Source organism: Anabas testudineus, chromosome 23, assembly GCF_900324465.2.
Source record: "Anabas testudineus chromosome 23, fAnaTes1.2, whole genome shotgun sequence".
Taxonomy (NCBI): Eukaryota; Metazoa; Chordata; class Actinopteri; order Anabantiformes; family Anabantidae; genus Anabas; species Anabas testudineus.
The window spans coordinates 11,028,567-11,055,227 of record NC_046631.1 but is presented as its reverse complement, the minus strand read 5'-3'; the positions used below and the strand labels follow the sequence as shown (position 1 = coordinate 11,055,227).

Sequence of the window (26,661 nt, the reverse complement as noted above, 5' to 3'; positions counted from 1 at the left end):
AGGTCTCAGGCCATTCGCGATCAGAAATCAATCGGCACCGCTCCTCTGGCCCGCATTTTGTCTGTTGGCGGCAATAGGGATAACGTGTCAAAGTGAGCCTCGTCAATCTTGTCACTTTAAGTGCAATCAATAGTGCTTCCCCACCAACCAAACGCCTCTGAATACCAGCCCCCTTCTCCTCACACCAGGCTGAACATTTCAATCAATATCTGACTGGAGGCTAAAAACGTGCAGAAACAACAACAAAAAGTGAAGCAGAATTATCTGCTTTGCTGTATATTGCAGACGACAACGCACTCTGCAGGAGCCTCCCTGCAGCAGCAATGCAATGAAAACAGTTTAACAGAGATGGAAAATGACTGCATATTCTATGATGGTCCACAAATATCATGTTTGGATGGTGTAAATGCTAAAAGCTTGACGTCTCAACAGAAAGTAATTTCTCTGAAAGCACCAACATGTTTGCAGGACTAAGTGCGAATTATTACTGAATCTCACGGCCTGTCATAACCGAACAAATAAACCTCAATTTAGTCTAAACTGAGCTTAGCAAATCAAACACAACATTATGGCTCAATTAGTGCTAGAATACAATTAGGAGCGCAGAAAGCTTTTTATCTTCTCACAGCTTTTTAAGCACTGTGAATATGTTCACACAGCCTCAAAACACTGAACAATTCTCAATGTATGGGATGTCATCAGCTTCCAGGCTGCTTCCATCCATATAAACAAACCTCGAGTTGGTGTACCTGTAAATGACTCAACATAAAAAATTCACTAAGCCTAGGAAGAGGTTTGATATGTGCATTTAGGTGTTTGGCCCTGTAAACGATTGTTTAATTGCCTTAAGGATTATGAGACAAACTTCAACTCCCTCATGCATATTTGACACTTGTAGCAGCACGCTCAGGCCTCTATTGCACTTAATGGATGATGTTTGGTGCGGTGTTGCATATGTATTAGCTACCACATTATGAGTGGGTAGCGGCAAGCGCATCCCCCCCATGTGTCTGAGCATGTGTGTCAGCTCTGTTATCTTGAGCCAGACAGGGTGAGCATAGGGCTGGGTGGTCGGATTGCCAGTTCCTAATTGGTGCGACTGCTCCTACTAGTCTTACCCTCAAAGGCTGGAGCTGTCCTCTCCTGTTAATCTGTGCCAAGGATTTGGCTGGCTTGACATGGAACTGACCTGACAGTCTTTTGGGAGTGATGTGCGAACCAACACACACTTTTAGGGGTGGGTGGGGGGGGGGGGGGGGGGGGGTGGTGGAAGTAGACAGATGAGGAAACACTATAAACTCTAATGCAAATGAGAGACAGATACAGACAGACGCACACATCTACACACAATCTCAGTTCAAAGAGCTGCAACTCCATTTGAGATACAGTTCTGGACAGTATCGCTATGATGAAGAGGGAGAGTACTTGACACTGTTTGATGCTGTTCCACTGACAACAGTGTGTGTGTGTGTGTGTGTGTGTGTTTACGTGCAGATGCCATGTCTGCTGTTGTTATCAAGTGCTTGTACGTTGCTGCACATGATGTCCTTTTAGTCTGCAGAAACCTTCTGGCATCACGGTGACACCCTATCTAGTTTCCAAAACTACTCAATAAGAACAGAAACCAGTTCCTGTTAAATCTAATATGCAAATATGTTTAATGCAGTGGCTGATGGTGAATCACAAACTCGTCAAGTATCAAGTGCTCTGAATCAGCAGTCTCACTAGCAGTATCGGTAGCATTGGAGCTCCAGCCGATTGAAAGTAATGAAGCAAAGAATGGAAAACTCTCAAATGATCATTGCTGAGGAACTTTCATTGAACCACTGAACAAACTTAAGACAGACAAACGTAGTATCTTGCAATCATACTGCGTATGATTGGTCATAATATTATAATAAAATTATTAGAATAATTAAGAGTCCTGATATCAACTAGTTTCCAACATTGAACTACAATAAAATTCATGGATTAAATCATTGTAAATGCAATAATGCACTGATCTCATTTTCAAATATTAACTGTAAATACTACAAATAAAATACCTTATAAATAAATATATACATTTTGCATGTATTGGCAGGAATAATTACTTACCTGACAGTGTTTGAATTTTACTCATGCAGCTAATCTCACCCACCTTCTGACTCTGAGCACCACAGCTTCTCTGTTCAATGTCTATGTGACTGTGGCACAATACCCTACAGCTAAGCCATTAGGTGAGGATTTCAGATGCTGCACTTTACTTCATGGTCAAGAGCTCATCTCTATCTATTCATGTAGGACAGGCTCTTGTAACTCTATTGGAAGAGTTTACATGCTTTAATAATGATCCGAGGACACATCTGTGAGCACTGAGCCATCTCTGGACATCAGTGCACGAAGTTGTAGATAAAGATAGAAAATAAACTCCACACCGTCACACATTTAGCTAATTTGTATGTCATGCATTTCGTGACAGACATAACACCTTTCAAATAATTAAAGACGTATAAATAAATTATCAATGTGCACAGAGACAGCTGATATTTCACCAGGATGTGGGCCAGAATTTGGAAATGAGTCATTCAGAAATCATTTTGATTTTAAGTGAGTGCCATAAGTAAATACCCACAAGCTATCACGGCAGTGTCAGAGTGTATTAGTACTTACAGTGGGTGTTAAGCAGTTTCTCGCACTTGAATGGCATCTTCAGAGAGTGTGTGTTCAGCGTAGCACCACAGAGGTTATTGTTGACAGAAGGAAGTGATGGGTGTGTCTGGCTCCAGCTTCATGGTTAACAGCCATGATCACTGTACAAGAAGAAGAAGAAGAAAAGGCAAATCAGAGTGAGCACTGGATACAAGTTGTGATGTGCTGCACTAACTGACCTGCAGATACTGGATTCATCTGCAAAACAATTTTTGTAGGCAATATTCCTACGATCTCAAGGTTAGTTATTAATTATAATTAGTTTAAGGTTAGGAAAATGTGACACAAACAGGTGTTTTCCACCTTGCACCACAGCCTTAGTTTATAATTCGAAAGAGGAAGTGTTCAAATTGTGAATGTATACATTTGTGTTTCGGTTGTTTGTGTTTATCATTGATGCCGTTTAAGTGTGAGGCAGACGTAACTGAACTCCTGCAAAATTTGGACTTTCTAGTTCAGGTAAAGCTTAACTAAATAAAAACACTCTGATGCATATCTAGCATTTCCACTTAGCTGGATGCGCTGTATCGTACAAAATGATATAAATTCAATGATATGTATTTCATGGTCACAAGCCAGCAGGTCCATTTAAAGGGTAAAAGCAACATGGAGCTGGTCGGTGATTTAAGCTTTGGTACTTACATCATTTATCTAGTCTTCAATCCCTGCAGGTCTGTAAGTGCCAATACAGGCTACATAATGTACACATTGTGTGTGGCAATCAAAGAAAATGATGGTCCTCTATACTGTACCTGCGCACCATGTATAAAAGACAGTCCTCTGAGACCATTATCCCAGAGTGCTCTCACTCAGAGTTCCATATGAGCCACTAAAAGGCACACCACACGTTGAAATGCAAATTTCAACCAGAGCACCTTGCAGAAAAACCAATGCAGTCTAAAAAGCTCTCTTGCACGCTTATTAAAACCAACTCTTAATAAGCTGCTGTTTATGTCTTTAGCATATGAACAAGGGCAAGAACGAAACAATGTCACACCTGCCTTTGAAGTGCAGGCAGAGAAATAACTTTAGCTGAGGAACACGAGGGAGCGGCAGGCACAGCTGATAAAGGGATAAACCCCCGAGGCTACAGTGTTTACTACACTAAGCCAGTCTGTGCTGGCGAAGAGATATAGTGTCATGATAACAACTTGTGTTTATGGCATGTCACTGCATGGACGTATTAGCCATTACTGTCGGCAGCATGCCATCCACTGTTATGACTAAACACAGAGCACAAGACAGTGGAGAAATCGCAGTGCCCCCACTTTTGAAAAGAACCAGCTGCCTTGAATGAAGGTCGTTCCAGCAAAACGCAAACACCAACAGGGCTTTAGTAAGTGAGAGATTTGGAAAAAGCAAGAGGGTGCAAAATGTGGAGGCTGTGTGACACATCACTATTGTCTCACATAGTTAGACAATACATAGTCCAAATGATTTCCCTGTGGTGAAAATCTGCCTAATGATCTTTGTCTCTGTCGCTCTAATTCATTTATTATGCTAACAGGAAAAACTGTTAGTCTGATCAGACATTGCATAAACATAAGTGTACTTCAATGTTCTCTAATCATGTAGGAAGAGGATTTGCAGGCTCCTAGCAATTCTGCACAATTATAAGATGATGAAAATTATTCATAAAATTGTCTGATGATGATAAGGGTTTAAAATATCTAATAGGCAGTCTTGGACGTGGATTGCAATCTCCCTCGCCATCAGGCTGTTAATACCCCCAAGAGCAAATCGGAGAATTCTGAATAAATGTGCCGGATAAAATATTTAACATACAGTACACAGATGAGATATACCGCACTCCGACTGCCTGCAGGGCGTCATGATTGAAGATAAGTTTCAGTGCACTGCAGCGGTGAACTTAATGTATGTGTGTGACGGTAAAAAAATAAAAGTCCAACAGAGCTATAGGGAACCATGTTTGTTCTCCAGCCTGACTGGGTGCAGCCTGACCCAGGCAGCTGTCTTTATCCACACTGTCACCTTAATCTCCCAAGAATTACCTCAGCCTCTGGGGTGGGGGACCTCTTATTAAATCAAGTGACAGACCTGTGACTGCCATCATTGAGGAGCTGTAAATGTTTGGCACAGGACATGGTTGCTGAACTGCTTGGTCACTGCAAACACCATAAAATCCAGCAATAAATGATTTTTTCCACTTGATGACTGCGAGTTGATTTCAGCAGCTGTGTCGACTCTTACCTCAAGAAGCACAAATGATTGTTTCTGTGCTATTCTCAGTATTTTGAACAGATATCGTGAGCCTTTCATTTTGTGGCTGGGATCGCCAAACTGAACTAATTTATCCCAGTTATTGTGTGGACAATCTGATTTACCTCCTTATCCCTCTGTTTTCACACCAGTAATCGGGTATCTAAAAATACATATTAAATTAGATGCCTTAGAGCCGGAAGGGTGCCCAACTAAATCACATTAACATCTGATTACACTGCTAAAACACATTTTGTAGATATGTGTACATACCCTACCAGGATGAGCTGCCTATCTTGTCTTTAGATAGACATTTAGTTCATGTGTAGAAAACTGGAAACTTGTTGGGAATGAACTCTGTGACACCAGATGTGGTGGCGGATGAGGTTCTGTTTTACTTTTTACTCCTTGATATGTTTCACTTTTACTACTCAGTAGTTACTGCAGTCTCAGTACAAATTATAATCAACTAACAAGTTATAATTAACTATATAAATTATAATCACACAACAAATTATAATCTATTATGAATAAACCACCTGGCAGTACATAAAGTGGTTACAATTGACTCCAACTTTACCAACTGTGCTGTTTCTTTTTTCTATGCCAAGTCTTGAGGTAACAGAGATGCAGTATTTTGTTGTTGTTTTTCTTTTTAAATCACTTAAATATTTTCCATTGTTCATCTTTGAAAGTTTGTGGAACAAACCTGGCACTGATTTGCACACTCATGTAATCGACAGCGTCAAAGTCAGTTGTCTTTATGTATGCTGGAGTACTCTGGTACCTCAAGCACATTTAGAGAGACAATTTGTACTTCACTTGAGTAAAACAGTACTTTTTATGCCCTACCGGTGCCCACAGTTTTCTGGCATCACAGAATCTGCTGTCTGGTTCCAGGAGTGGATCAGGTTAAGGTTCCTCAAATGATCTTGCTTTTCATTATGAATATGCTTCACTGTGGGTTACCTCAGCATTGCCATATAATACGATTCTATTAAATCAAGAACTGTTTGGCATGAGGGTTATGGAAAATGAGAAAAGGTGCTTGTCAAGCTAGATTTGACATCCACAGAGACGAAACCATCCACATCACATTTACACTTCATCACAACTTCACCCTCAGAACACCCCTTAGTGAAATTGCTGTTTTACTGTATGTCTGATGACTTCTGCATCTCCATGAGATCCCCCCTAAGAGCGCTGTATTACCGTGCTCTCGCTGTTCACACTGCGAGCTGACTGTCGGAAACACTTTGGTCAGACCTCATGGAAAGCATAAGCAATAAAACACACCTTCTGGTGCTTCCATTTTTAAAGACCCCTAAGGGAACATTGTTAATGTAATTTCCTAGTACTTGTTGTCCCCCGTCTGCAACTCCTGGGGCCCATCTTCAAGTGTGGGCTGCGGCTTTTGGCAACATCAGCAAATATGACCGGGAGGCGGGGGAAGCGGCATCTCCAAGTTTTGAACCCGGTCATAGATCTCAGCGGACATCTACAGTAGCTCTTCATTATCTGCTCTCAGCTAACATCCCAGCATGGGGGCATGTGTCTGGATGAAAAGCCCTGATTATGTAACTGTCTGAGAGACGCAGCCAATTTACAAGCCTATGCATCAATCAAGACTTTCTTTATAATATGTGAGACTTATGCTTCAGCATACATGTTGGATATATGCTTAAGGTGTTTGTCTCTTTGCTCTAAATTAAATGTTAAAAATCCAAATAACAATCACTAAACATACATGGATATGCTGTTTAGTGTTATTTAAATACTATCTTTCAGTGCATCAATCTCTCTGCACCTGCATGTTCAGCCAAATGTTGAAGCTTTAGAGACACAAAAACAGCAGAGCAGCAAATGCACAGACATCCAACACTTGGTGTGCTGCCTAGATGAATGCAAAGTCTAAACCAAACAAAGAGAGTGATTAGTGGATCTGCTTAACCTCAGGGAAGAGGGATCCCGTTATTAGATCAGAGTTTGCTCAGCTATTTGCTTTGCCGTCTGCCTTCCCGCAATCCTGTCTCTGTGCAGTACGTTCCAGCACAGTGCCAAACACAGCTAAATGCACTAATTGGGGAAAGCACCAAAAGCATGAGAGGTTGTCTGTCATTGCTCTTTTAGTCAAACTGACATGTGTCGTGTTGAGTCATCAGTGCCAATCACCCTTTTAAACCAGTTTACTCAGGTACTGGGTCGATATTGTAGCACCAGAAGTATGATTGTAATAATAACAGTCCAGTAAATCTGAGGAGGCATCATTCAGTACATATGGCATTGTTTTGGGTCATGTCAGGACATGGTTCTTCAGTCTTTCAGGCCCTATTGTCATGGGAACTGGTCTGAACCATATTTTCCCTCATTAGAAGTGGAGCGTTTATATGGAGAGGATTTTTGCCTTTTGCTGATTTGTTCCTCTTTCTCCATCATCAGCACTTTGAGATGCACAGTATCTCTCTCTCAGCTATTCCTTCTCATCCAGACAGCATCTCTGCAGCTCTACCTTTTGGGCCTTGTCTTCACGTCATTGTCTGTTCTTTGCGTCTACTGCTGTGACTTGCGTGGTCTCCATCCTTTTGTCGCCTGTACTACTCTTCACTTGCAGTCAATATGAGCGGAGGTTTGTTTTGAAAGGCTAAACTGTTGGCGGCATCACATTTGTAGACATCATAACATTGAAAGGTACATCACTGGACATACTTGTCACTTAGGATCCTCTCAGAAACTCTTCCCAGTTGTCACTCTCACTCAAACTCAAGACAGATTCAGCTAACTGTGTCACCACATTTACATACTGTTCTTCTTTTTACTATTTCTATTAAAGTAATGGATGCCAATCCTTCCTTCCATAACTGGTAATCAGTTTTTCTAACAACTTATGCAATTGTTCTCTTTATCATCTCCATGTTTCTTAATTTATTTGAATCACGCAGCATGATCTCTGTACAGATATTATGAGAGTATAAGGCTCCAGTGCACTGCGAGCTGTTTTTCACCAGGCTGCAAACACACATTCACCCTAAAAGGAAAATCCCAGAGAAATTTCTTTGATGTTTCCGCCAACATCATCACAATAACAGGCTGGATTTCTTCTTTTCTCCCAGTTGTTGTATCTTTTTTTCTGAGTTGAACAAATGAGTGTTCACTGTGTCGGGCTGAGAGAAAAACAAAAGCAAATAACATGGATTTCTTCCTTATACCTCTTGGCTGTGGACAAAATGATGAGCTCAGAATCTGTAGATGTTTTGTACATGATCTCCTATCAATTAGTTATATAATATAAATTGTTTATGTAACTTTTTAATGCGCATCATTGTGAAGCAGCCCGTTTTCATCTTTCCATTGAAAAATGTGCTCCCGCACTGTTCATCTTCTCTTCAGTAGAAATCACTTACTCACTGGAGCTCAGATTTTTACTAATGGATAAGAAAGATTTGGGCTAAAAGTTCAGGGCGTGGATTCAGAGATTGGAGCAGAGGTTTTTCAGCTACACTGAAGATGAGATGTGAATAAACAGTCAGTGAGGATCACATAAAGGTTAGCATGGCACACTCAGAAGAATCCTTGCAAGGAGATTAGATGAAATTCCACTGTGCTTTGATTTAACAGTAATCTTGATGGCGAGTGGCTGGACGTCTCATACAACGCCAGTGGGGTTTTTAATCATACATGCCTGGGATTGAATTTCGAAAGCTCGAGGCGAGAGGTGGAGGAGAAAGAAGAACATTACTGCTTGTTTAGAACAAAAACCTGTGCTCATTTTTCACTTTACTGTAAAACATTGAGATGGATCACGGTTTCCTCTGATAGAACTGTAATTAAATGAACAATGGATGATTCTTTAAGGCGAGAGTTGATTAAATTATAGATTTCTTTGACAAGAAATCAAACAGCCGGGAATATCTATACAAATAAAAGCACAGAAATGGCTTTTTCTTCTTGCTACAAATTCTGTTAGTGGCTCATGCAGAAGTTAGGGATTTAATTTGTCATGTCTTTTGTACATTTGACATCCATCGTGCTCATACTGGCATTAATCTGTGGGACATTCCACCTGGTTTTAGGATAACTGACAGGTACATTTATTCTGCTCTTGATCGCCATAATCCTATTGCAGGATTATGAGTAACATTTTTGAAGTATGAACTTCAGCAGCTTTTCAAATCAAGCAGATAAATCCGTTATCAGATGTAGGTGTTCGGTATGGCAGTTATTTTTCCTGTCTTTTCAATTTTTTCTTGTAATAATGGCGACGATAAATTTTAATGTCACATTTTATGCGGGACACTAGAATATTTATAATAAAGAACAGGGAACCAGTGCAGCTGTCATGTAGTGTAGCTTCTTGTCCACAGTTTACTGCTTTCTCCCATGGGGTAAAACACCATCATGCTGTTTACAAGTGTACAGTAAAAAACATTTTCATGTATATTTCTCCTTGAGTAAGCACAGATGAGGATAAAAGATAAAATCTGTGTTATGCTCGATACAGATGACACAACGTTAGCCCCATCGTGGCGTTGGGTTTGAAAATGAGCAGTAGGTTTAACACTTCTGTCCTACTAAGGCAAAACAGTGAAGCTGAGAAAAAACATGTTTTACGCAGGTTGCATGGCTGGAAAACTATGTTATACTTTACAGAACAGAACCAGCATGATACAAGATGGGTGTGGAGAAGGCACTGCTATAGATATTTAGACAGAAAAGAAAAGTGGATGGAAATAAAATCAGTTGTGTGGGTACATTTGATTGACCTTCTCTTCATGTAAATAGTAAACATATCCTTTATATATTTATAGAAATTGCAATCTGGTACGTTCTCCAGGAAAAAACCTGAATAGAGATAAAATACAGGTTACTCAATATCGCTTCGTTGCTCAGCTGCACGCAGAGTGCAGTAATGTGTGATGGTGTGTTGGCAGCTCCTGGAGTCAAAACAACTGTTCACAGGAACCAAACACGTTTACAGCCAGTTAATCTTCAGATCATAAAATGGCCACAAGTCATCAGATGGGCTGGGATTAGTAGGCACCTCCTGACATCCAAGCCAAGAATGACTGCTGTTTCTAGCTCCGCCTTCTGAGACATTTGGCATTTTGTGATATTAACCCACGTAGGCGCTCAGAGCTCCTTTGTGCTCAACTGTCTAAGTGAAGTGGAACAGCACTGATGTTTTATTCAATTTTAGTGTAACCTGTAGCCATCTGACTATCATCCTGGGATCAAAGGCAGTGCACCAAATTAGACACACCTGTGGCGGCGTCGCCACCCTCTGCTGTAGACTACAGTACATCCCACACTTGGCTTCCTTCTACTGACTCATAAGGGAAAAATACAGAGCTCCTCTTCAGCCCCAAGTGATGATAGATGTGTTAAATCCTGATTACATATAAAAACCGTGCCTGGCACCTTGCCTCCTCATCATTGGTTGGATTTCAATTTCTGGTCTCACCGTGTCTCTCCTTCTGTCATGAGGTAAAAAATTACAACTCTCTTAAATGAATATATTGTTTAGTCTGATCTCAGCATTACAGTCCCTCAAAAGGAAGAGAGTCTTAACTTTCTTTGATCCTGATGTCTAAAAAAATGCCCACACACTGCAGCAGCCTCGTGATAACGATAGGAACAATGTCTCCCATTTGCAGACACTTTTACTTTATAATTATGAACAAAGCCTTGAGGCTGCACATATTCATTGTACAAATTTAAGAATGAATTAAAAACATGATAAAATATTTGTGTTAGAAACGATGGGTATATAACTTTTTTTTACAGGCTGCAAAGCCTCTCCTTGGTCCCTCTGGAAGTCATCTTACAATCATCTGGGAGGTTCCCTCCTGCAGTCTGCTGCAGATTAATACCCCGGCATTTCTTCAGAATTTATTATTTAACTTTTTTTAGAGTTATGTTTTATCTCGGCCCAGCAGAATGGCTCTGCATTGTCATAGAGGGCTTTGCTAGTGAATTGAAATCCTTCAGTACAGGTGAAAGCACAGTGGTGAAGAGGCTCCATCACTTCTGCACTCCACTGATAACTCCAACATTTGACCACGTATTGTGCTCCAGCAGCTGGTCATATGAAAGCCTGTGGTGATGCTTGCCTCCTAACAGATTCATTTTTGTGTTCTCGCACGACTGAGTCTTAAAAAGGAGATAAACTTGTGAAAGGAAAATAGATGGCAACCAGGTTCAGTTGCTGCACGGACTTGATTAATGAGCATTTCTTATCAGCAATCTGCTTATTTTGTTGCTAAGTTGGTGAAAGCTTCAGACAAATTGAACTGCTCATACTAAGTGGATACGGAAGTGAATCCCTAACAAGGCGCCTTTTGCATTTCCCTCCACTGTGGTCAAGTTTAAAACGATTATTTCAAACAGTCAGCACTTTCTATTTTTCAGATTCAGGTTATAACAACAAAGAGTTCTGGCACGCAAATAATAATGAATTAGTCAAGCCTGGAAATGAGAACTTCTGCTGTCAGCTGGATGGCAGTCAGACCTGTTCTTAGTGCTTCTATGAGAAGAAAAAGATGAAGGGCTTGCATGCTGATTTTGTAACTAGGTTATTGGTCACTATACTCCCTCCCGCCTCTTGCTCTCACAGTCTGTTAATGTTTGCTAGATGTGATGTCAAGTTTATGAAGTGCTTTCATTTTTCCAAAAGAAACTTTCAAATGATAATAATAAACAGAATTTCTGCATGGAGACGTGACATTTCTCCATACTGTGACCTTGCTCTAGCTCTTACGGGTTATATAAACAACTAATGAACCAGCCAACCCTCTCTGCCCGTCCAGCCCCAGTCACAAGTTCCTGTCTTCACACTGCAGCCATTTTCCGGAGCGATTTCAGAGGATAATAGCACTCACAAATCATCCACTGGGCAGCAGAGCCCATGAAATTGATGTGCCTTCATTTAAAAACAATGGAGGTGCCTTATGAGGGGCCTCAAGATGTCATAACTTTAGTAGCTGACAGACCGGGCAGGTGTATTTTGGCCCTAGGACGGACAACAAGCCAATGAAAACCCAGTTGAGACAGCTTAATCAATCGCCACATCCAGGGAGATTGCAAGACTGTGATGTAAGCAGCCACCAGAGCTGCTCAGTGACTTTCTCTGCACTGAGCAAACTGGCAGCTTCTGCTTGGGAAACCAGCTCTCCTTATCTCCCCTAGAGTTGAGTAATGCTTCACTGTCTGTCTGTGGTTATATCTCTGCAACGTCCAGTCAGCCCAAACAACAACAAGGAGAAACAACTCAGAAACAATAAGAAGGAAAATTCCCCGGATGACCCGAGATAACAGTTAAATATAGTCTAACATTTATTACACAGCATCTCTGGTTTTACAGCTGTATACAAAAGTATGTGATACACTAAAAGTCCCATTGAGTAATACCGTATTCATATGAGAGGACACAAGTCAACAAGTGGATTGGACATCAGGGGAACGTCTACGCCGATTTGAACAAATAGATTCAATTAAATGAATGAACTATATTCACAGGGAAAGTTTCTACATTATCCATCAGACATATTGCCTCTTTTAATTAATTCCTCCTGCACTCATTGACATTTTTCATACAGGGTGCATGGGTTAAGCACACCTCCTGTATAAAAAGATTAAAAAGCCACTTACATGCTAAAAAGAATTATGGATGACTGAGAAGTGCGGCTTAATTGGAAATTGATTGACTTGGCCGCGTTACACCTGGTCTCATAACATTTCACATCCCTCATGCAGAAGGAGTTTGATGCATTTTTCAACAAGCTGCTCCAAAGAAGCAGAACCTTTTTCATACTGGTGCTACTCAGTGGAAAAAGTAGTGTGGATGAAGGCATGTTGCCTCACAAGATCCAGCCCATCACTTCAAAGGGACCGGGTGGGGATGATCTTTGCATGACGGATGCAGCTTTCCTAGCCTGGGATCGGGCTGCACCTCCTATCTGAGTTTCATGTGCCGTTGCCCTGCAACTGCCACAAACAAAAACCACGATATCAGCTCCTTCTATTCCAAGATGGATGCCTGGTGTCATTTTGTGGAGCAGTGATTGCGCCTGCCAAATGCAGTACTGTGATATCACATTTCATATTTGATAGGCAAGTATTTATTAATACTGCTTGAGTGCAAGTATGGCACAACTGCACCTGTCATAAAGGCATGAACACTCTAAACTGGAGAACCCAATTCATGAAACTTCCAATGTATAAGCAGAACTGGGATATTGCTCTGGTGAAGCAGGTTAGTCTTTTCAGTCACACACTGTCTGGGCCACAAATAAATACTGCACCTTGGATCTTTTGCTGCTGGGACAAAAGGAAAATTTTTGTTTTCAATAACTCTATGTAGTTTATGAAGTAATTAGACTGAACTTGTTGGACCTGGTCAGCTGGTCTCATCAAAATTGTGAAACATAAAAATATGTGAAAAAATGCAGTAGCTTATAGATTTACGTTTGAAGTGGCTAACAGATGCTCGATCAACCTTTTTTTTCCACCCAGTCTCCGAGCTACTGGCCTCACTTGGTCTTTCATCCTCTGGTAATGACAAACTGTCAACTCACGTCCTGTTAAAAAAACTCCAGCATGGTCAGTAGTACAGTACACGTCAATCTCGGAGATAGTTGTTTGGACTTATAAATACATTTTGGAGAGAGAAGCTCCGAAAAATGTACTGAGAGATTAAGGACATGCATGCATTTTGAATTGCTTGTGTAAATTGAATTCTTTTATCAGTCTGTGCTATTTATTTCTTTACATACACTTATCCAGCCTGGGCTTTACATTAGCTTACCTCAGGAGAAACATTTCAAACAGACAGAATATAGTTTCCAGCTACTTGTGTGTTACACATAAAGCACAGAGCACAACTGGGCATAGTGAGAGACCATTGTTTTGATGGAGGGAGGGCATGCTTGGCTGCTCTACAGGCTCCAGACAGAGTCTGACAGGAGAAACATCGGGATGGCAGACAGAGGAAATTCCTCTCATCTGCCTATGTACGTCAGCCAGGGTCAGTGGCACAGCAGTCCTCAGCTAAATGCAGCTAAGCCCAATGGCAGACAGACAGATGACCACACCTTTTTATTAACAGAGCACATCTCTGCCTGTCAGACCAGACTGAGGGGGTTAAGGGAGGTCAGAGTGGCAGAGCAAGAGCAGGCAGGCAGCTTGTCAATGCTGTTGACAACCAAATGGATGAGCCAATATTTAAGGGAGCCACATCTTTTCCTCTTTATGAACACATCATGCTGTACTACTGCACTTGGAAATGCCCCAAAATGCTAATACTGGGTAGCTACAGTACTAGGAGCACATGTTAACAGCTCATCTAAATATTTCTTGAAGAATAAATATGAATTTCCGTTTTTTTAAGCTCCATAATCTCTCTGCAGATTCATAAAAGTGATGAATCCACATCTAAATGAGCCAACTGAGCTCAACCTGGCACATTCATTTGTCACTGCTGTGTGTCTTGGAGCAGAGTCTGATCCGAGAGTCAACATTAACATGGCTTTTCTAGGGCAGCAGCTTCATTATTGAACCCAGGCATGGTGAACCAGACTATTACCGCTCTGGAGATGGAGACTGAACACAGAGCGAAAGAAGGGGAGATGGAAAGATGAGGAGTGAGGATATAGGATAAGCAGAGTGATGAAGTGGGCAGAGGGAATGAGGGAGTGTGAATGAAGGATGCTAGCAAGGAGACGGAAGGAGAAAACAAGTGACTAAATAAATCACCAGCCAACAGATAATTGGACGAGCTACACTCAAGGGACTCTTGCAGCACCATGAAAAGTGACACCGTGATTTGCAATTAACTCCAAGAGAAAGAATAGGGATTTAGTTCCCTTTTGGATTAATTTCAGGATTGTGACACTTGATGAGGCGGTTGCCATAATGTTTCTGTTGGGCAGCAGAAATCATTGTCACCATTTAACTTCTATGATGGTGCATTGTTGGATCTGAGAAGCAGAAAATTAGACCTGAAGGTGGACCTGGATACGGGTCTATATATGTGAAGCCCTTTATTGCATGTTTCAAAAGCACTTTGATGCTTTTAATGACACTATATAAGTAAACTTAGTAACGAACTGGATACCTAATGATCCAGAGCAACTACCATGTGAGTCATTGACAGGGCTGCAAACAGAGGTTGAATAATTTTTTATATTTGTCTGGTGAGCCATTTTCCTAGTTTACAGCTCTCAAAGGGAGGCACTGTCCTTATCACAGAAGATGTCCTGCAGTATTACAGAGAAAGTTAAGTGACCCTAAGGATGAGATGATTCAGCCAGACTCTGTTTCGACATTTGTTCAGCTACTTCTGAACAAAGGTCGTTCGGTGAGGCCATAATTACACCAAACACATACTCACTACCTCACAGCAGTGTCATTTAAAGATACGATCACACTGTTTGTGTTCCTTTATCTGCAAAGATTCCCTAATAAGGAGTTTTGTCTGAAGGCACAAAACTTTCTTCTTTTAATCAACTAAGAAAAGGAAAAAAATAATGAAAGCAAATGTAAACCTATAGAACAAAGTGTCAAGGTCACACCACTTGTGTATTATTTTATTTCTTTTTATCAGGGGAAAATAGTCAAATAAGGAAATTGCTAGACCACCAAAACATTCTGTACTGTTGTCTTTTTTTCCTTATATAAACTTTCTTTGTATCTTCTTGATATTATCCAGATCTAATTGAAAATAGCTCACATCGTAATCACTGTAGAAACATACTGTTTTAGATGTCTGAATAATATCACTGCCTGTGCTTTTAACAAACTGGTTGACCTTTCCAGTACACCTGCCTTTAATACGGCACTAATTGCTGCATGGGTCTCATTAGTGTCTGAGAACAAGCCAATAAATAGGTCTTTAAATACAAAATGGGACGCTCTGGATCGTTGGAGATATGTGTCAGCTCACTCCAGACAAATGCAATAAAAAGTTTGTAAGATAATTAATTACATTGCTTGAGATCTTTGTATTTATTCTATGGTTTATACAGTGCAAAGAACTTGCACCAGTAGAGGGGTGGATTAGTTGGTCGGGCAGTCATCTACAAACACCAGGGTTAGTGGTTCAACTCCCAGCTCCCCCTATTTGAGGTGTTGAAGTGTCCCAAGAAATGACACTAAATACAACCTGCCCACAGGAAAATTTACCTAAGGGGAACAATTAAATATCAGTTATTAGTAGTATTATTTTTGGGTTAATGAGCCATTAAATGATCATTATTCCTCCTCTAATAGTGAAGAATTGGTACAATCTGGTACAACGCTGTTGAAGCACTCATTATCATATTGTTGCAAAAATGAGAATCTGTGACTTGCTGTTTTCACTTAAAACATCCTTTAGCTTTAGCTTTCAGCACAACGTGAATCACTTTCAGTCTCATTCCACAAAAATCAAGGCACTGAACCCATTGGTACTCCTGCCCTGTCGCCATGCTAACAGCTTCCAATTATCTGGCGACTGGGGAACGAGACTGCTTTGATTTAGCGACGTTGGGCCGTATTGATTGGACTGGAAAACTATGTAAAATTGGAGAGAAGTGGGATGACCTCGTGTCTTGTGCTCCCCCTCCCTGAGTGACACAGCTGTGGAGACACACCTGCATAGCAATGCAATTGAAAAGTGCACTTTAAAAACACTGAAGGGGGAGTTAAAGCATCATTAGCTTCCTTTATGACAGGGATATCGCTCCATTAGCTGCTATGATCCACAAGCCATTGGTCAGCTAGTTTTCCTGTTTGATCTGATATTAAAACATAATGCAGCAATAGACAATAGGATGAGAACTTGAAAAAGTACCAGTGTACTTCTTTGATTGTTTTTTCCATGTTCCTCCATGTGATGTCTTTTCTGTTTTGTTTGTGAGAGGACTGTCAAAAGTGCCATCAGAGAGTGTGAACGTACAGTCGGGGTGGTGGGTGCCTCACACAGTGAATCCATCCCACAGTCTGTTTGTGTTCCACTGACACAGTGCAGTCTCTGGACTCTGTCGGCAGTCCTGTTCCTGCCAAGTCAAATAACAGCATTTCAGGCCGACTCCTCACTCTGACAAAGCAAGCAGGCGAGAGAGGTTCAAAACACTGGTCAGGAAATTTACAGAACTCGACCACTGCAGAATGTAAAGAAGGAATCCTGTGAGGTCCACAACACATATGCACACGCAACCTCGAATAGCCTAAGAAGTGCCCACTTTACTTTCTGCTGGCATTTCTTCCAAATGTCAAATCATTCACCTGGAACAAGTTACACAGACCTTCAGGGATCTTCTTTGAGAATGTCAAACCAAACTGTGAATCTATACAAAGCTTTGGACAGAGTACAATGTCCACTGGCTTCTCATGGTGAGGCCTGAGGGGAGGAAGTCACAGATGCAGGTCTTAGATGACTGCCACGCTGCACTCGCGTGCACTTTCTTTTTTGTCTCTTGAATAACCCAGCCGTGTTTATCTCATGGAAGTTTCTCATGACCCTGTTTCCTGTGCAACCTGGATTAATACTGTATGTCTACATTCTGCAAAACAGGACAGTTTTCTGAGGGGGGAAAAAAGACAGACATCCAACAAATGCCATCAAACGAGAAGCTGTATTTACTGCTATTATCTGGGCTTTGTCTCACGTTTATTTTTAAAAAGACAGTGTAGACAGTGTCGATAAATTGAACTGGCTGACCACATAAAAAGAACCTACAGTTTACAGGGCCTCAGGGCATTAAAAGAAACACAGGATGAACCCGGTTATACCTGAGGCAATAAACAGGTCTTCACTTGCAAAAGTGCAAGAATAAACGGAGAGTTTACACAGACACCAATAACTAGAACAGACAATGATTGTCACAGCGCTTAATGATATCAGCTCAGGGTGCGTAGCAGCCACCACTCATCCACCACCTCAGTGCCTCGGTTAGCGCTGTAGTGACTCTCCTGGCATGGAGAGAGCATCGTTTACCTTTTAATGTGATCCACAACATCCCGTGTCAGGCCTCGTGTTTATCTGTTGAGTATGTACAGTACACAGTATTGAGCTTTGTGTCAAGTTGTTTGTCTCGGAGGCAGCTCTAATTCATCTTTCATTTCACACATGCTGTTTCATCTCACTGGGGATGTGAAGAGGATAATTGTTTCATCCTCTTTCAGATCATTTGTGGACTGCCTGGACACAGAATTTCTCCGTCCATGTCACCTGCTGTTGAGCTATTTGAACAAGTGCTTTGTTATATTAGTCAATATCAAAACTCTGGTCAAGAGTTCTTGGTATTTTAAATACCCTTTGTTTAACTAGAGTAGAGAGGAATGAATACTTTGTCAAGGCACCCATGGAGAGATATCTTTTATTGTGAAATAAACTTAGAGTGAACCTGCTGTTCATTTTTTACTGGTGGAGTTGGTCAAGTATTAGCTTGGGCTTTGCTAACAGAGACTAATGATTAAACAAAGCACATATTTCTCTTCTTTAGGATTACTTGTACCCCGATTAATTATTCAGATTTAAAAAACACAATTTCATGTTGGTTTTTTTTTTAGTGGACAGATGCAAAGTGTGACTCAATGATAATCAAGTGCAGGCCTTAGGCCCCAACCGAACTCAAGTAAACCTCACACGTGTTTCTAAAAAGGATATTACAAAGCATATTTTTGTTGCAGCAACATTTATGTCTTCAGGCGTCATGTAAAGGAAAGCAGATAATAATGCTGAACAATATAAAACAGAGTTACAACGTAGAGTCGATAAAGTGGCAGAACACGCTCAGAAAGTCATCATTGTTGTTTCACTTCTACCAAACTGGTGGACAGGCTGACACAAAACGAACCCAGGCGCAACAGAAGAACGCCAGTGAGCAGAGGGCAGTGATTCATTATTGACATCGTGTACATGGTACCACCATTTGGCAATCATTCCTGTGCAGCAGCTTCAGGCAGGTCTGTAATTAGAACAGCAATGGAGAACAATTTGACGTTTGTCTATTCAAATAGAAGCAAGCTGCCATCAGCTCACCGACTTGCACAAGTACACGGATTCATGCTTGGCTACTTCTAAAGCATCACACATGCAGTAGTGTAATTTGTGATAAATTCCCAGTGGGATAATCAAGGACTTCCTGAGTATCTATGTGTAGTGTTTGGTTATTATCTGCTTCCTTTTTAAAAGTGTTCCTTGTTTGTCTAGCTAAATTATTTTAAGCCGCTTCTGTATCTGCAGTGGTTCGTGCTTCTCAGAATGAGCAAAACCCACTGTCAAAATAAAATAGAGCAGTCTTAGACTTTGAAATCTTGGATTTTGTTCCCTGAAACACCGAGCGCTCTTCTTGTTGGTTAATTGCTTGTTAGTGTTCTTGGCCCAGCAGAAGCAAAAGTCACACAGGGCTACTTCAAAAACATCCATATAAGCTGCATCTGCAGCAGCACAATGAGATATCAAGGTATGCTGTCATGTTGGGGCCATTTACAAAAGCTTGTGACACCATCACTAAACTCTTTTTGAAATGTTAGCCTTTCTGTGTATGAACGTGTCTCATGTTTTACAGTCTCCCATCATAGAGGAATTAGGCCTGCTGGCAATTACAACAACCCCTCCGTGCCCAGGTCTGATGAGAGCAGGCAGGCCCACTGAATGTTTTATGGAGCCAGTGATAACGGCAGCACCAGAGCTTGAAGTAGCCGACTGGAATTATCTGGTACTGGAGCTTAGAGTAATTAAGAGCAGGGAATGGCCGGCCGACATTATTACTGGATGAGCAGCAAGACTGAGGAACACCTGAGGCTTTTGGAAGCACAGCACATTCAAAGAGATCTCCAGAGATTCGCGAGGGTTGTAGTGCAACAGCTCCTGCTGCCACAAATAAGCTGCTTTTCCGATTTCACCGGTTCTATTTGGTTGTGTGTTCTATTACACTGGTATTAAAATAATATTGTAAAGTTGCTCTGTCAGGGACAATTTACCGCCACCTTGATTAAAAAGAAAATTCCTGTCTAACAAGCAAACACAAAAATATGCATACTTTTCAAAATGTTTTGAAAGCCTGGGTTAGATGTCAACATTATTTCGTTTTCAGTTCCTCTAAAATATGAACAAATCTTAATTTCTCCTTTCTGATTGTAATTCAGTATCACCATGGTGACCTGTTTTGGTTAAAAGCAGAGGCGCCTGAAGAGGTATTTACAGATTTTAGTGACATTAATGGTGCTGAATGCCATATCCAGGTCAGCAGCTTATTGTTTAGACACATGTTCAATGTTTTCCCTCATGAAACCCCTCTGTCATCTCTGCATCATGGCTGGTTTATAATGCCGCATATCGAGTACAGCATCAACTACATCATAACTTAGAAATGGTGCTGTTTGTTTGCACATAGGGAATTATTAATTGTGATGGTTTACAGTGTTAATAGATGACAAGTCTCAACAATTGCCTGGAGAAACTTTCCCTGTCCTACTATCAAAATCCAAACAGTTTGTGTGAAGATGTTTAAAGTAAAGTTTATGGCCAAATGAGGTGTTTATCTTCCAACCAGATGGAGACATTTTTATTATTCCGTTTATTTTCATGCAGATAAACATCTGCTTGTAAAAGCTTAATTGTTTTAATTTTAATCTCAAGGTTTGTTTTACTTTAATGTTGCAAATAGATTATAAATTTTTTTTTGAGGTATTCATAGCGGACTTTGAAGTCAGATTGTTTCAGTGTAGCTTTAAAGATGCTACTTCTCCAAGGTGATCAATAAAGTATTTAATTTATATTTATTTTACGGTAAAAATACATGATAATGTGTAAAATGGAACAGTTAGCTCATATGCTGAAGCAACAGATCATTATCTTCTCTACAGCCTGGAACTTAACTTTTGTAGTTCAGATTCACTATTACCAGCTTAGTTTCCAGTAGCAGCAGCTATTTTCAGTGAAAAAGCTGGAAAAACCCACTTTTATCTTCCTGCACAGCAGACAGGCAAGATCAGCAACTAACTAGCAACCATACAAATTTACATTTAGCAGACGCTTTCATCCAAAACAACTTACAAGTGATATACAAGGTAGAAGGCAGAGGAAGGGTGAGCATAAGGAGATCTCACGTATGGCCCCCTACTGGAGGAACCCCAGTCTCCCGCATGGAGGGCAGTGATGTTACCACTACACTATCCAGCTGCAAATATTTCCTTTTATGAATGAAACTAAAACAGGAGATTACATGGACTAGACAATCAGATCTTATAGTACAGCATCTAGTCTGAATGACAACAGGGTTATTCACAGTTTTCATGGTTGTGTTCAGACACTCAGAACTTAAAACGCTGTGATCCGGCTTATTAGGTGAAAATGTAAACCACAGTGGGACCTTAACCACACGCAGGACTCTGAAGTCAAACCTGGGTCTGTGATGTGACAGTCCGGGGTAATATAACAGATATGTGCTGTATAAATCAGTATTCGCACACATACTGTACATTTCTGACTATTTCAGCGAGCTGCTCAACTGATTTCACAGAATAGACTTCATGAGCAATTACAGGGTCACTGAATCCATTTGTATGAAATATGCTGACACAATGCTGTAAGTAGCGCTTAGACCATTGATTTCAAGTCTTTTGTTACAAATGCAATTACACTGGTTTGTTTCGTCTAACTCTGTCTGCTAGATAATGACCTTAAGGAGGAATCTCCCTCCTCCCATCTTTTCCAATCAATGCCACTTCGTGCAGTGGTTTAGTGGCACTTCATATTGTAAAGCTCTGCAATCACTCAGCATCTGATAGGGAGCACAACTAAAGGGTACACTAACCGTTTGTCTGAGTAGCATCAGCATGTGAAAATCTGCATGCACTGAGTGTTGGCACAGTCTTTTACATGGATACGTAAGCTTAATGCATGAGTCAAATACATCCTCATCCTGTCAGTCTTTTCACTGGCACCACCTTCATCCCCACATTTACTCACTGACGTACTCGACGTGTTTGCTGTTATGTAAAACCCTTTCATTCAATCTCTTTTCATCTGTTCCACAAAATGTCCACACAATAGCAGAGCAATTCTTCTCTTTCTGCTCAATTAGACCTTTCTTGAAAACCCAGCCGAGGCTGCGTGGACTTCCCAGCTCATCCACACCGAGCAAAAATAACATTTTAATTGCATAAAATAAAATAAATAAGTGTGTAATGACAGAAAAAGAAAGCGATTAGAGCAGGAGCTCAGTGCAAATAGAGGAGCCTACTGCAGTTGAAAGCGTGATAATTAGACATTCCTTTCTGTGTGTGCCAGCTACACAGATTCACTAATGTGCACTGTGCAGTCGCTCTACAACCGAGGAGCTTATGTCCATGGAACGAGGCACCCCACCAGCTAATTTTAACTTTTCACAAAAGCAACCTTGCCTCTAACACTGTTACACCCGCTGCAGAAAACAGATTTAGCAATATGTGAGCAACGTGCATTCATGGTAGGTAGAAGCGTTGGCATGAGCGTCCTCCTTCAGTTTCTCCTCCTCCCTCTGTCCTCCATGAAACTATGAGCAAGAAAGGCAAATTAATCATGTCTTGTGTGTGGATGCTCACATATTTAGTCATTATAAAGCACGGTGTTGGTTTACGTCCTTATCATTTCAACATGAAAGTAAAATAAACGGGGCAACGACGATCACTAGGCTCTTAAATCATGGAAATGCTAAACTCATTCGTCTGTGACAGATATTCTAAAAACCAAACTGTTCCCCACGCACACATCACTTTACTCTCATCTGCTTTAACCAACATGTCAATAGGCTATATTCCTGCATAACTGCTGGCTAAGCACGACACACAAATCAATGCATGCCATCATTTGCCACCATAACAAAGCAAAATGATACAGCTCCAGTGGAAATTATGCACACTCGATAATATCTCCATCTCTCATATACTATCAATACAGTGAGGGAAGGACGTTCAACAAAAGATCCCACTCGTCTGACCCCTGCAAGTGGCCTGACAGAAATTGAAAACCCTATCAAATAACCATTCAGTCACGAAGCATCGAAACCTCATCCATCAACATCAGGACGTCAAACAGGATGATAAGTGGGAATGGACAGCAGCAAGTGGGAGAAACTTCGGAGAAAGAGGAGAAAGCAGCGATGCAATAGATTGGAAGGACAAGTGGAACATCAAATTATCATTAAAATATGATGATCTTACACACAGTTCATGTAGATGTAAAAATGACTGAAGTGCATCCACAAATGTGCCTCAGTCTATTATTTAGTAATAATAAAATAGAGTTTAGGGGAAATGTGTTCATTAGATCTTAATATGTAATGATAATGTTAAAGTTAAAGATGTGACAAAAGATTGTTGTTATAGAATATTTCTATATTAAAAGAAACTAAACTGTTTTATCAGCTGTACATTATGAACACATTTTGTATTAATTATGATTAGAATCATTATTCAATATAAGATCTGAGATGATTTGCTGCCAAGTGCAACCAAGTTTTTTGTTGTTGTTTTTTTTTCTTTTGAGGCACTTATCAATATCTAAAGAAATGGTTCTTCGCTCTAGCTGTGGTTTAAGAGCTTCTGCCTTCAGTGCTTCAGTGATTTATGGAACCTGAAGGCTTTTTGTGGTCCTGCAAATTGTGTTTTCTATGGAAGCATAATAGCCTGTCAAAAATCTTTATCTGCAGGTAAACAAATGGCTTCGCTTCAAGTGTTGCTGTAGGAAATGGCACCCAGTCATGATGAAGTGTCCAGCAAAGACGAACAGTTTCAGCAAGAATACACCAAATTCTACTTTTTCTCAAGTAGAAATTCTGCTATACCGCAGCTGATCACGTGGATACTGGAGTTTTATCAGTCTTACTTTAAATAAATCTGGACTGCTGCTGTGCTATTTCAAAGTAATGACTAAAAACACTGCGCAAGAGTGAAGTGGCAGAAAGTTTCTTGTGGATTCCAGACAGTGGCAAAAAGGAAAATCTCCAACACATCAAATTAAGTTCCTTGATGGAGCTCTGCATGAATGCGCAAAAACAAAGTCGGTATCGACCAACACACCAGGGACACCGCGACAATTACGGATACTAAAGGCGAGATTAGTCTTTTTGTTTACCTGCCATCTCTTCAAACAAAACCAATTACTTTCAGCTACTTAATCAAGGTCAGGAGACGCACTTATTCATACAGCGCCCCACAGAATGCCAAATGACAGCTCTCTGCACAGATGTTGGTGCTACAGGTGAACTGTATCTGCAGAAGGGTCCTCCTGTAAATATCTGCTCCACGACACCTGAGACAACTCTGAATTCAACAACTCGTATTCACAAACTGTCCTCAAAATCACAGTGGGCAGATTATGTGAACGATTATTTGTCCCGGTGCAGAAATAACAGTAAAATGGTTGTTTCCATATTTAGAGGCAGAGTCTGAGCCTGAGGGGAACGCGAGTAATCAGATTCTCTTCCTCAGATAATTACATTTTCTGTAAGTTTAGTTTTACCGTCGTTAGATGTTGACTCTGCCAGCAAAATAAATTCATCCAAAAACTGCCTTCATCCATCACCTCGTCCAACTGCACTGACCCATCCAGCCAAATGATAGGAAGAGCAAACATCTGCGTCTTTTGGCTCCTCTTCTCCTTCACATGAAGGCGACCAGAGAGCCTGTAGCCTGAAACGGACCAGCAGCTTGATTAATGTGCAGCTTTAATGTCGAGTCTTCCAATGGATCTATAGGCAACATGCTGCTGTATGTAATGCACCTCACAATTTGGGTGGTTGCACTCTGTGCGTAAAAGTCTACTCCAAACCCCACGGTCAGATAATCCGACACAAACCTGCCTTCTATGGGCTGTTCTGATTCAAGCGCTGCGCTTTTACGCGCGTAGGCTGCGGCTGCGGCTGCGGCTGCCATGCGAAACCACAGCTCATTCTTAAAGCGCTTTGGAGATCTCCGTGCATATATAACAGCGTAACTTCGTTTTGTTTCGATTGATTTGCTTTACACAAAGAAGTGAATCGTACAGCAGCACGAAGCACGTTTCGTATGTTTCGCGTCCCCGGACGACCAAACACGCTGAAATCGAGAATAGGTGATCGAACTGAGGAGACAAGAAAGGAAACTGCTCCTGGGGAAAAGCACATAGATTTTCATTTTTGCCATGTGTGCACCATTAGACATCAGACATTTGATATTATAGGGATAAGTGAGAAATGAAACCAGTTGTTATACGAAGGCAGAATGGCACGATGTGGAAGACGCTGGTATCCAAAGCGCATCAGAGTGCCATGGGCGCAAGCATGACTAATGAGCCTTTTGGCAAGTGTCTGTGAAAATAACCGCGGACACAACTGGGTCAAAAAACGCTTAAAAGAAAACAGTCCTGAGAAAGAAGCTTCACCTGTAATGTCATTTTGTCTTTCGATTGAAATATAAATCGGGGAATGTGTTAAACGTTAGTGTTTTACTAGATTTGCTGGGAAACCATTTGAAATAAACCACAAAGAAAGTTCTCCTCTGCTCGCTCCGTCTGTTATGCGCCATATGGCACAGGCAGCTGTGGATCAAGCGTAAAACATTTCGTTGTCCTTGTGCTCATCGGGCAAAGCTTCCCCACCAGTAGACACAGTTTTCTAGGGGACATTTCAGTGGGCTGCACGACATTTAGTCTTATGCAGCAGTCACACATGTTTTGGTCGTTTTTTTTTTTTCTTTAGTTTGTTTTTTAACACTAACTAAATAAAGAAGATTTAAAATTTCTCAAGCATGAAAGAAATCACACTGAGAGCTGTATCTCATGTTTTGGTTTCCACGCACCGAATAATTACAGAATGATCAGAAGAGTAAACTTGGCTGCGTTAGAAACCTGGTGCTTATGAAGAGAGAGTCCCGTATCCACGAGGTTTAAGTTCGATTCCTGGCAACAACCCGCTTCTCGTCGGAGTGTCCTTGGGCCAGACAGTATTGAATGAATTGAAACCTGCTTTCTATCTTCTATCTTCGGACTGAGAATTATTAAAAAATAATAAAATGCAGCCAACAGTTCACAAAGGAAAAAGATGTTTGTGGGATTTTCTTACCTGCTGTCATGCTGGTGGCGTCTTTTGCTCCGCTTCATGGCACCGTGGCTGCATGTCTGAAGACATGCTTCTGGAAACAGGCTTTGGAGACGAAAAGCGCCTCGCTGTACGAGGGAAAGTGGGAAGGTGGGTGTGTGTATGTGTGTGTGTGTGTGTAAGAGAGAGAGAGAGAGAGAGAGAGAGAGAGCTACAGAAGAAGGCGTGCATTTCTCTGACGATAATCACAGTCGTTATTTGCGTTGGGAACCAGCCACAAGTGCAGCAACACGTGATTTAAAACAGAAAATCAGCAAAGCCCTAAACTATCATGTTAAACCTCACGCGGGCAGGATCAACACAAACAACCACTTCTAAAGAAAATCAGTTCGTTTTGCTTGTTGCTACGTGGTTGAGACACTCACTTGATATTTACTTCATGTATTGGACTTCACTCATTTGAGCTCACTTGTTTGCAGAATGAACACTGTTGATCACAGCTGATTATGTGATAGTTCAGTTTCCATTCAGAAAAAAAGGCAGGATCCACCAGAACCTTTTTACGCACAGACTTCCCAGTTTCAGCACCACGGACAGCGCAAATTGGACGAGACGAAAAAGACCCCGTTGGTGTTATTTAGTTAAAATATCGGATTGAATAAAGTCCAGCTTTGCAGAACAGGGTTTTACAGTAACTCTTCCTCTTCCTACC

General features: G+C 41.0%; 1 protein-coding gene across 2 annotated transcripts in view; it reads right to left on the bottom strand.

Annotated features, from left to right (window-relative positions):
• Positions 1-26,044, bottom strand: part of chrm2a (cholinergic receptor, muscarinic 2a) — a 62,670-nt gene extending 36,626 nt beyond the window's left edge. The window contains exons 1-2 of one of the 2 annotated variants that reach the window (XM_026363927.1): positions 25,974-26,044; positions 2,653-2,792 (exon numbers count right to left, since the gene is read on the bottom strand). The gene's annotated coding sequence lies outside the window, so the exon portion shown is untranslated. Of the gene's footprint in view, positions 1-2,652; positions 2,793-3,443; positions 3,487-25,973 lie in introns of those variants that run through there. The other variant, XM_026363928.1, reaches the window with a different exon arrangement.
• Positions 26,045-26,661: the final 617 nt, after the last annotated feature.